Here is an 11,188-nt window from a genome sequence, read left to right as displayed (position 1 = left end):
TTGGAAGAAAGAAAACAAGTAAATGACATGCAGTACTGTGCCCATATTTTGGATTCAAGCAATTCATTTCTAAGATCATATACCCCAGTTCCTTCCACAATATTTCTCAGTGTGACAAATACTATCTGCTTAGAATTCTTTATTCATTGCTTTCTGTGTTATTCACATCTGTCTATGCACTCTTACTTTATAAAACTTCACTGAAAAGTGAAAGGAATAAGAACGTTAGAGGTAATATATCCATGATCTCGGTTAAATACAGCCTACTTCTTTAGAGATGATGTAGAATAAGAGATTCCCTTCCCCGTTTAAGAAAATATATAATAATTCAAATATAAAAAATTCAAGTCATTTATATAAATCTTATTTTTTCAAATACAATTCTAGATATTTCTCTCACTTTTCTATTTACAAATCTCTATGAAATTCAAGACTATGTCACCTGGATTCTAAATCAAAGATGAATGTTCATAATCGGAAACATTTTGTTTGATCTTCAGAGTTTTATTCATCCTTTGTTTTTCTGTCTTCCTTCCTTCATGAAATAGAGATTACTCAAATATCAGAGCTGTCTTTTAGAAGTCATATAGTATATACTCCATATCTTTGACTTTGGTGGACTTCAAATTTTAATCAGCTTTGTTTAATTAAGAGCACGAGATCTACTGTGTTGATGACTACAAAGATAGTGTTCATTGCACAGTATTGTCAATGATTAAATGGTAATGAAATTTAAGTAACCCTTTTGAAATTTTTTATCTTATGCAGGATTATTTGTTTCAAAGCATCTCAGTATGATGTCTGAAGTATGAGACTACTTTACATCCTTGGACTCTGTTCTTTACTGACAGGATAATACTAGTTCATTGTTTTTCTTTTTTTCAGTTTATTGAAGTGATTGTCAATTTATTGTCAGTGATTGACAAAATGGCATATATTTGGGTTGTGCGAGATGAAACTTTTTAAATATATACAAAAGGATGATTTAAATACATATATACATGGGGAACGATTACCACAGTCAAGTTAATTAACATATCTGTCACCTCACATAGTTTCTTTGCCTGTGTGTGTGTGTGTTTGTGTGTGTATTAACAGGTAAGCCAAACTCTCTTAGCAAATCTCAACAACACAGTACAGAATTATTAGCTATAATCACTAGGCTGTACATTAGATCCACAGAACTTACTCATTTTATAACTGAAAGTTTGTACCCTTTGACCAACATCTCCTCACTTTCTCCACCACCAATCCTCACAACTACAGTTTAAACTATGGTTCTAAGAGTTTGATATTCTCCGCTTCCACGCATAAGTGAGATTATGCAGTATTTGACTGTCTATGTTTGGTGTATATATTTTAATAAGCATAATATTCTTCAGGTCCATCCATGTTGTCACAAATGGGAAGATTTCCTTGTTTTATGGCTGAATAATAGCCCATCATTTATATATACACAGCACATTTTCTTTCTTTATTCATCTGTCAACAGACACTTATCCATATTTCCCTATTTAAAATAATATCACAAGGACAAGGGAACACATATACCTCTTAAAGGTTTTGAGTTCATTTTGTTAGCATGTACTCTGAAGTGCAGTTGCTGGGTCCTATGGTAGTTCTATTTCAGTCCATTGAAGTTTTTTCCTTTTTAGGGAACCTCCATTCTGTTTTTTCTAGTGTCTATAAATATTCATTCCCACCAACCAAGTACAAAGATTCACTTACCTCCACATCCTCACCAACATTTGTTGCTTTTTTTATATAATAGCCATCCTAACAGATATAAGATGATATTTAATTTACATTTGGACTTGCATGTCTTCATATTAACTGATATTGAGTGTCTTTTACCTGGTGATCTTGTTCTTCTGATCATAAACTCTCTTACTTATAGTTGAGGAGTTTCAGGGGAGGTTTCACAGTCAGGTCAGAACTCAACCTTCTTATCACGACATAACAAATTTCCATGTCAATCCTTCCTGATACGGGGATTGCAGATCTTACACTTCTGCCTTTAAAAGGTAATTCTGGTTCATTATTTTGGCATTCAAACTATAACTTAATTGTGTAAAAGATCAAAATAGAATAATGGAAATGCATCTGGGCAGTTTCCTTATCCATGAAATTATTATAGTAATTGAACCTACCTAATAGGACTATTGCAAGAAATTTTAAAGAAAAATCATTAATGTTGCTTAGACCAGTGGTTTTCAGGTCCAGTTGATCTATTATTTATATGTGCATATTTTAAAAATACTCAGTTACCCCAGCCTCAGTCTAGAACCGGTTCCAGGATCTCTACATGTGAATTTCTTGGTCTCCCTTCTGGGAAGCTGGGCTTGATAAACACCACCTTAAAATACTGCACAACACTGAGAAGAAGGTCCATGACTATTTTATCTATTAATACTATCATGAATGCTTCACCTACTTTGAAAATATGGACATTAATAATATTTGCTTCAGATGTCATATTTTACAAAAATTTAAAACATTGAAATTTTCATGGCATCTCAGTTCAATCCCATTCTTCTCCATGCACATCCCCGAAAGCAACCAGTGTTGTGAAGTTCATGGGTTTGTTTCCTTGTAAATGTTTCCATAATGTCAGTATTCATTTATGTATACAAAACCAGCTTTCATAAAATCTTCTCCAAACAGAATACTATCCATATTGCCCCTGAAATGCACTTCTTTACATGACATTTTCATTCCATCTCTCTGTGAAGTACATACAACTACTTCATTTTCCTGACACACATTTTTGCATTTATAGAAAGCAATATAAATTTAATAAATGTAAAATATATCTTTGACATATATATTAAAGGCAATAATACATACTTTAATATAGTTTATATATTAAATGAATATTTAATTTATATTATATGTATTATATTTTTATTCATCTCAGTTTCTGCTTACAACAATCCTATGAAAATTCTTGTACCTCTCTCTATATTTCAAGCAAATGAAGATTTGTATGTAATATGTGAGTGGTAACTAGTCACTCAAGTTCTAACAATTGATTCACAATCAGTTTTACTAATTAATATTAGTAATTGCTAATATTTGTTTCAGTGAAAAAATCATTTTTGACAACTACATCATCTTTTAATAAGGTATCTTTTGAAAAGATCTTTGAAGTATGTCCTGTGATAATTTCACATTAGCTGCACATGTTCATCTTATATAGGAAATCTTCTCAACCTTAGATTTCAAAACTGGACAGCAAAATGCATGGCTAATCATTGAAAACCCTATAATCCTCCATGTTAGGGTCATTATGGCCTCTGTAAACTGCTGTGTCACTTTCATAATTCACAGATACACCCCCTGAACCAAAAGAAGATGAAACAATTTATCTTCCCTGTCACTTCTGGGACCCAAGTAGATTTGAAAAGAAACTCTTACTAGGCACAGTGGAGGTGATGGGGAACTCATGTAAGAATGAGCATATCAGGGTTTGAGTCCTGGGTTTTTCACCCCCTATAAGTGGAGGATGTGCAAATCTCTCCACCTCTCTGTGTTTCTGTTCCTTCCTGGAAATTCAGTCCAGTATTTGCCTCTGCAGTGTATATCACACCTAAAGGGAAGTTTGGAACTTAATAAATAATCAATCATTTGTATAAAGAATTTCAATCATTATTGGGAGATCATACACATTAATAAAATAAACTCCCCCCAGTTTAATGACCTTTCATGGGTTATAAGGCAAAGAGATCAAAGCCTTTCCTGTCTCAGAGCTGGAGCATAGAAAACATGAAATCCTAAAATATGTCTTGGCCCATGCATTAAGATGTGCATGTCCTCTTCTTTTCTGACTCTTTTTTCCCCCATATTCATGAAAATTTCTTTAATGACTTCTCACTGACTGAATGCTATAGAGGCTATTGAATAGAAAATGATAGGTCCCAAAGAAAGTCCCATGATATAGGGGGAAAAAAGCAGTATTTAACTTGTCTCTGGTCCTATGGGACATTCTGAAAAGGATGAAAACACTAGCGTGAATGGTCCCCTGTGTCGAAGCTATATTGCCCACGCATTGTTTCTGTGAAAAATGGAAGGGTTTATTCAACATTAAAATGGGTTTTTCATCCTTGTTGCCTCCACTGTGCTACCAAGATATAGGCTCTGATGAATCAGAAATAAATAAACCTCAGTCATTTCTCTTCATTATGAAGAATGTACTTGTGTGAACAAAAATCACAATAAACCAAACAATAAAATGAGCAACAATCTCCTGTCAGGGATGTGAGGAAACCATAGCATCAGATGAAGAGATAATTAAATCTGATGACAGGAGAACTAGCCTTATCATTATTAGTAACAAAATATCAAAAATGTATTTTGCCCTCTCTTCATCCATCATATAGTTATTGCACAGAGGGCTACCATTATTTGTTTAGTCCTAATTCAGTGGGTTTGTATCAATGAGGAATCAAGTCTGCTAACAATCCTAAATCTCACAGATTCTAAGAAATTTCCCCATAACACACTAAGAATTAGTGGAGCATAAAAGATTCAAAATAAAGTTTTCTTCTCTGGGTCTCATGCCCCAAATTTCACTGTTTTCAGACTTTCTGAAAGTTTTCAGCAAAAGTACATAGATATAGCAACATACACATCTGGAGTATATTATTTTAAACTGTTTTCATTTACCTGAGTAGGAATGGACCATAAGACTCTGATTTTGTGTCTGCTTTCATGATTGAGTCAGCTGATCATCAGAGCAGAGGAAAAAGTGGACAGATGAAGTGAAATCCAGAAACAATGTCAACAGAGAGATCTACCCTGGAGTATCGGGTGGCAATCATTTCTCTGGTCTTTGCCTGTGATCTCATATGTTCTTCCTAAAGCTGACATAGCAAGAGCTACCTACTGCTCTCCACTGTGCCCTCCAGAAAACTCCAAGGGAAAGGGTACAGTGAGCAGGAAATCTCTGCTAGGACTGACAGGGAAGTGGCACAATGGTTTGGGGTGGCAGGGGGACTTCCCTACCTTGCATCTGCCATCAGTCTGTCTAAAATCACTGGCTTCAAACTTGGTTTTAATATTGTCTGACTCATGATCTGATTGCTGTTGTTTAGTCCTTAAGTTGTGTCTGACTCTTTGAGACCCCATGAATTGTAGCCTGTCAGTCTCCTCTGTCCATGGGATTTCCCAGGGAAGAATACTGGAGTGGGTTGCCATTTCCTTCTCCAGGGAATCTTCTTGACCCATGATTCAAACCCACATCTCCTGCTGAAGGCAGCAGGTTCTTTACCACTAAGCCACCAGGAAAGCCCCTTGAACTGGTACATGTTGCATAAAATATTTCACTTCTCTCTTCTTATTAAAATAATAGTAATGTGTATACATATAATTGGGGAGAAATTATGCAGATGTACTCAAGCAATAAATATAAAACAATTCCAAACCCTTGTAGATTGCTCCCAAACTCCCTTCATCATCACTATCTCCCTCAGCACTTACTGGGCTGGGCTGCATCTCTGCTGTAACATGACCAAGGAGCACAGACTCACTGCCCCTCTCCTGCCTAGTGTGTGATGAAGTCTCAGGGTCCCTCCTCAGGATGGACAGGAAGACAGACTCAGGTTGGACATTCTGATGTAGGTTCCTACAAAGGATGGAGACAGAGGTGTGGATTCACAATATGAGAACAGGCAAACTAAAGAGCTGGAGGCACTGGCCAATTATTTACAATGATATGACCTTAGGGCTCAATGCATAAAGCTCATCACTAAACAGTTAGTCTATATTATTCCAATCTCTGGGGACTTGTTAATATTAACAGAACAGGAAAACGAGACAAGTGAATGTCCTAGGATGAGTCTGGATCCCTCTTCTCCTCAGGAGAAAATTTCCTGTCCTCTTGCTCCTTACTTCCAAGTCACAGGATTTTAACATAAAGTCAGATATTTTTTTTTTCATTTTGCCACTCAATGTGTGGTTTTGAGAGCTGAAAATCCATGTATCAATCATGAAATCTATGCAGCATGAGGTCCATGCCAAGGATGTGTACACTTTCCATTTTCAGAGTTAATAATTGTTTCTAAGGATAACTTGTTTTCATTTCCTCACTTTAGCTCACACTCGATGGGAAGAAATACAAAATGGAATGAAAACCAGGAGTTGAGATCAGTGAGAGCATCTCAGATCCTGCCCACCACACAGGCCTCATCCTCTGTAAAGATTTTGTGCTTCAAGCCATCCAAGGCTCAGGTCCTGCCCATCTGCTTTGTAATATGTCCCCAGATTCACTGCACCAACATGATCTCAACAAAAATTCCCTGGAAACAAACTAGAAATGGATAGACTTTCCCCTCTACTGGGTACTGCAGACCCCACCGTAGAGCTCAGGTCATGCAGTCTCAAGTAGACCCCTGGTTTGTGATACACAGGAGAGCCCCTCCATCAGCATCAAGGCAGGTGTGGAGCATCAATATTAGAACTGGCAAACTGATGAGCTAGAGGCCCTGGCCAATTATTTACAATGATATGACCTTAGGGTTCAGTGCCTGAAGCTCATCATGAGTCAGTTGGTCCATGTTGTCCCAATCTCTGGAGACTTGTTAATATTAATGGAACATGAAAAGGAGAAAAGTGAATGTCCTGGGAAGCATCTAGGTCCCTCTTCTCCTCAGGAGAAAATTTTCCTATATTCTTGCTTATTACTTCTCACTTGTAGGATCTTAACACAAAATTCAGACTTTCCCCCTCAATTTAGCCATGCAATGTGTTATTTTGATATCTATAAAGCAAGAGTATCAATCATGATATCTACAAAGCATTAGGTCTATACTATGGATGTGACATACTTTCCATTTTCACAGTCTCTAAGGGTAGTTTCTCTTTTTTTGGCCAATTTTAATGAAATTTCACATGGGGTTACAAGAGTTAGACATGATTTAGCAACTAAAGCACCACCAAAACAATGAATCTTGAGTTCTAAGGTTTTTTTCTTTATTGACATTGGCATATTAGAAAATTATTGATATTTACTTATAATTTAATAACTGATACTTTAATTAAATATTTCAGTGGATCTCCCAGATCCAGTGGGTCACAATCAAGGTGTCAGCCAGAGCTGCAGGCATCTCAAGACTGGATCAGCAGATGTCCACTTTCAACGACATTCATGAAGTTGTTGGTAAGATTCACCTGTTCACACAATATTATCCAGAGAATTCCTTCAGTTCCTTGACACACGGCCTCCTGGTGAGGCAGCTGGGTTTTAACAATGTGAGTCATCAAGAATACCAGAGAGAGGCACCAGGAAAATAGCCAAATTATTGTACTCTGTTCACTATTACTTCCCAACATTTCTTCCTCATTCTTGTTGTTGGAAGTTGGTCTCTATGTACATCTCACACTCAGTGGCAGGGAAACACACAGGGGTAGGAAAACCAGGAGTTTGGATCTGTGAGAGGATCTCAGATAGTGCCCACCACACAGAAACCTCACTGTCTATGAGAAGAAGACACTGGGTGTTGGGACATCAAAAATAATTCATCCACAGAAAAATGTATTACTATGCATTCAGGCTATGCATGTGTGCTAAGTCACTTCAGTTGTCAGAGTCTTTTCAACCCTTTGAACTGTAGCCTGCTAGGCTCCTCTGTCCATGAGATTCCCCAGGCAAGAGTCCTGGAGTGGGTTGCCATGCTCTCCTCCAGGGGAGCTTCCCAACCCAGGGATTTAACCCAAGTGTCCCTCATTGCAGGAAGATTCTTTACCAGCTGAGCTACCTGGGAAACTCTTGAGTATCCTTGAAGTGAAGTGAAGAAAAATTCACTCAGTCATGTCCAACTCTTTGTGACCCCATGGACTATACAGTTCATGGAATTCTCCAGTCCAGAATACTGGAGTGGGTAGCCTTTCCCTTCTCCAGGGGATCTTCCCAACCTGGGATCCAACCCAGGTCTCCTGCATTGCAGGCAGATTCTTTACCAGCTGAGCCACAAGGGAAGCCCAAATGGCGATTGAGTCAAGTCGATTATAGAGAGATGAGGGGAGTATTGGGGCTCTTTAAAATATGTGGGCAATGGTAAAAGTGTTAAACTGAAGTAACAGTATTGTAGGGAGAGGGAATCAGACATTAGAGTCAGTGCTAAGGATGAGTGTAGAAGACATGGTGTATATAAAAGATAGATATTGGTCTTCATGTAGTAAATTAGCGATTTGCTTTGCACTCGCCTTGGTTTTCCTTACATGATGACTATCTCTAAAGAAAACAAGAATCTTCTCACGTTCAATGTTTGATGTGTCATTGAGAAATTTCTGTCCTCACTTTTTATCCCTTTACTATGTGCAGAAATAGTCAAACCCCACTCTTTGTTCTATGAGTCTTAATCTTGCAGTTACCATTAGAGAAAAATAGATTCTATTGAATGTCCTGATAATAAATGCAAACCATATTTTTATGATTTTAAAGCAAACCATATTTTTTTTCTCTCTTTTGCAAGTCTTCTTAGAGATGTCTATAGAAGTTTTAAGACAGAAGAAAAATACTGGATGTATAATTGTTAAATTGACTTTACTCTTTCTTATGAGGTAGTGGGTAATTTATTCAATGTTGTACAAAGTAGAGCTGTGCCTAATCTCTGCCTTCACTGTGCTACACTAGAGTACAAATAGACAAATTTCAGTTTCCATCCTCAACCTAATGAGAACCTACTGCATAGCACAGGGAACTCTACTCAATGCTCTGTGGAGACCTAAATGGGAAGAATATCCAAAAAAGAAGGGATACATGCAAACATATAGCTGATTCACTTTGCTGTACAGCAGAAGCTAACTCAACATTGTAAAGCAAATATACTCCAATAAAAATTAATTTACAAAAATATTGGAGTGCTTTAAGCTCTGTGTGGTTAACAAAGAAAAAGTAGAATGAATGAGAATTATTCTTAAAAAATTTTTTAAACCGATTGTTTTGCTGAGGAACCTCCACATGGCCCTTTTGCTATCTCAGTTCCTCAGGCTGTAGATGAAGGAGTTCAGCATAGGGGTGACCACAGTGTACACCACCGAGGCCACAATCCTTTCTGGGAGATTGTGAGATGGCTGAGGTGAGGTACACGCCAAGGCCTGTTCCATAAAATAAGTAAACAAATGCCAGGTGAGTGCCACGGTCAAGAAAGCTTTATACCTCCCACCTGATGAGGGGACACTTAGAATATAGGAAACAATTTTATAATAAGAGAAAAAGATCCCCAAGATAGGGAGAAAATGAGAGATGGCACCAACAAAAATACATGAATATGTTATTGGTGAAAGGGTCAGAACAGGCAAGGTTGAAGAGTTGAGAAGGGTCACAGAAGAAATGAGAAATTTCCACATCTTTCAAGTAGGTGAGTTTTATCACCATGGAATTGTGTGTCTGGGAAACCAAGAGACTGATGAAAAGTGATACCAAAACCAATGAGCCACAGAGACATGGGTTCATAATGTCCAAGTAACGTAGAGGGTGACAGATGGCTACAAACTGGTCATAGGCCATCACAGTCAGGAGGAGACTATCCAAACACCCAAAAAGCATTAAAAAGGACATCTGTGTCAGGCAGCCTGCATAGGAGATGACCCTGCTGTGAGTCTGAATGTCCAGAATCATTTTCAGGATTGTGGTGGAGGTGAAATTGATGTCAACCAAGGATGGGTTGGAGAGGAAAAAGTGCATGGGAGTGTGGAGGTGGGGGTCAGAGGTGACAGTCAGGATGATGAGCAGGTTCCCCAGCATGGTGACCAGATATGTGGACAGGAACAGGATAAAGAGCAAAGGCTGCAGATCTGGATCATCTGAGAGTTCCATGAAAAGGAATTCTGAGTCGTTTGTTAGATTCTGTGGCTCCATATAGCTTTGAACCCTTTTGAAAAAGAAGAGAATATTGAAAGAAAGGAAACAAGTAAATGGGCATGCAGCACTATGTCCACATTTTGGATTTAAGCAATTCACAAACAAAATATTCACACTTGGTTTAAAAGTCTGTTCTTTACGTATGTGTTTCCTTTGCTGCCCTTCATGTAGGAGTGTCGGTACCATCTTTCTAAATTCTATATATATACATTAATATACAGTATTTGTCTTTCTCTTTCTTTCACTCTGTATAATAGGCTCTGGGTTCATCCATGCCAATAGAACTGACCCAAATATGTTCCATTTTATAACTGAGTATTGAGGTAATATGCCCTGGTACTTCAGCAATATTTCTAAGTGTCTCAGATCCAGTTTGTTTGTTTTTTTCCCCCCTTGGAACTGTTTTTTTCACTTGTTTCTATGTTATTCACTTTTTTCTTTTTTTTTTTTAATTCTTACTTCATTTTTTTATTTTTCTTTGTTTTAATATAAATTTATTTATTTTAATTGGAGCTAATTACTTTACAATATCGTAGTGGTTTTGCCATACATTGGCACCTTTTTCATTACACTAGCCTGAAGAATGTTAGGAAAGCAAGGAACTTTTATAATAACAATATGATCACAGAAGAAAACTTCTCTGTGGCTCAGATGGTAAAAAAAATCCACCTGCAATGTGGGAGACCCAGGTTCAATTCCTGGGTCGGGAAGACCCCCCGGGAGAAGAACATGACAATCTACTCCAGTATTCTCTCCTGGAGAATCCTCAGAAACAGATGAGCCTGATGGGCTGTAGTCTGTTGCAGGAAGGGGGACCCCTTTCAGGGCCCGAAAGTGGGCTCTTGTTTAACACTCAGAAATGAATTATCCAAGGAGACACATTTACTGACAAAGCAAGAGATTTTATTGGGAAGGGATGCCCGGGCAGAGAGCAGTAGGGTAAGGGAACCCAGGAGAACTACTCTGCCACATGGCTTGCAGTCTTGGGTTTTATGGTGAATGGATAAATTTCTGGGTTGTTTTTGGTCATTCATTCTGAGTCCTCCCTGGTGGCGCACGCATTGCTCAGCCAAGATGGCTGCCAGTGAGATGTATTCTGGGAGGTGATTGGACACGCGATGTCACCTTTTGACCTTTCCCAAACTCTTCCAGTTGGTGGTGGCTTATTAGTTCCATGTTTCTACCAGGACCTCCTGTTGTTTAAAACAACTCATGCAAATGGTTACTATGGTGTCTGGCCAAGGTGGGCGGTTTCAGTCAGTGTGCTTCCCCTAACAGTTCATGGAGTCACAAAGAGTCAGACACAACTGAATGACCAAGCACAAG

At 38.0% G+C, this 11,188-nt stretch overlaps 1 pseudogene; it reads right to left on the bottom strand.

The window, feature by feature from the left end:
• Window positions 1-8,976: 8,976 nt before the first annotated feature.
• On the bottom strand, window positions 8,977-9,751 carry LOC122439304 (annotated as a pseudogene).
• Window positions 9,752-11,188: the final 1,437 nt, after the last annotated feature.

This window comes from Cervus canadensis, chromosome 4, assembly GCF_019320065.1.
Source record: "Cervus canadensis isolate Bull #8, Minnesota chromosome 4, ASM1932006v1, whole genome shotgun sequence".
Taxonomy (NCBI): Eukaryota; Metazoa; Chordata; class Mammalia; order Artiodactyla; family Cervidae; genus Cervus; species Cervus canadensis.
This window is presented reverse-complemented; position numbering and strand designations above follow the sequence as displayed.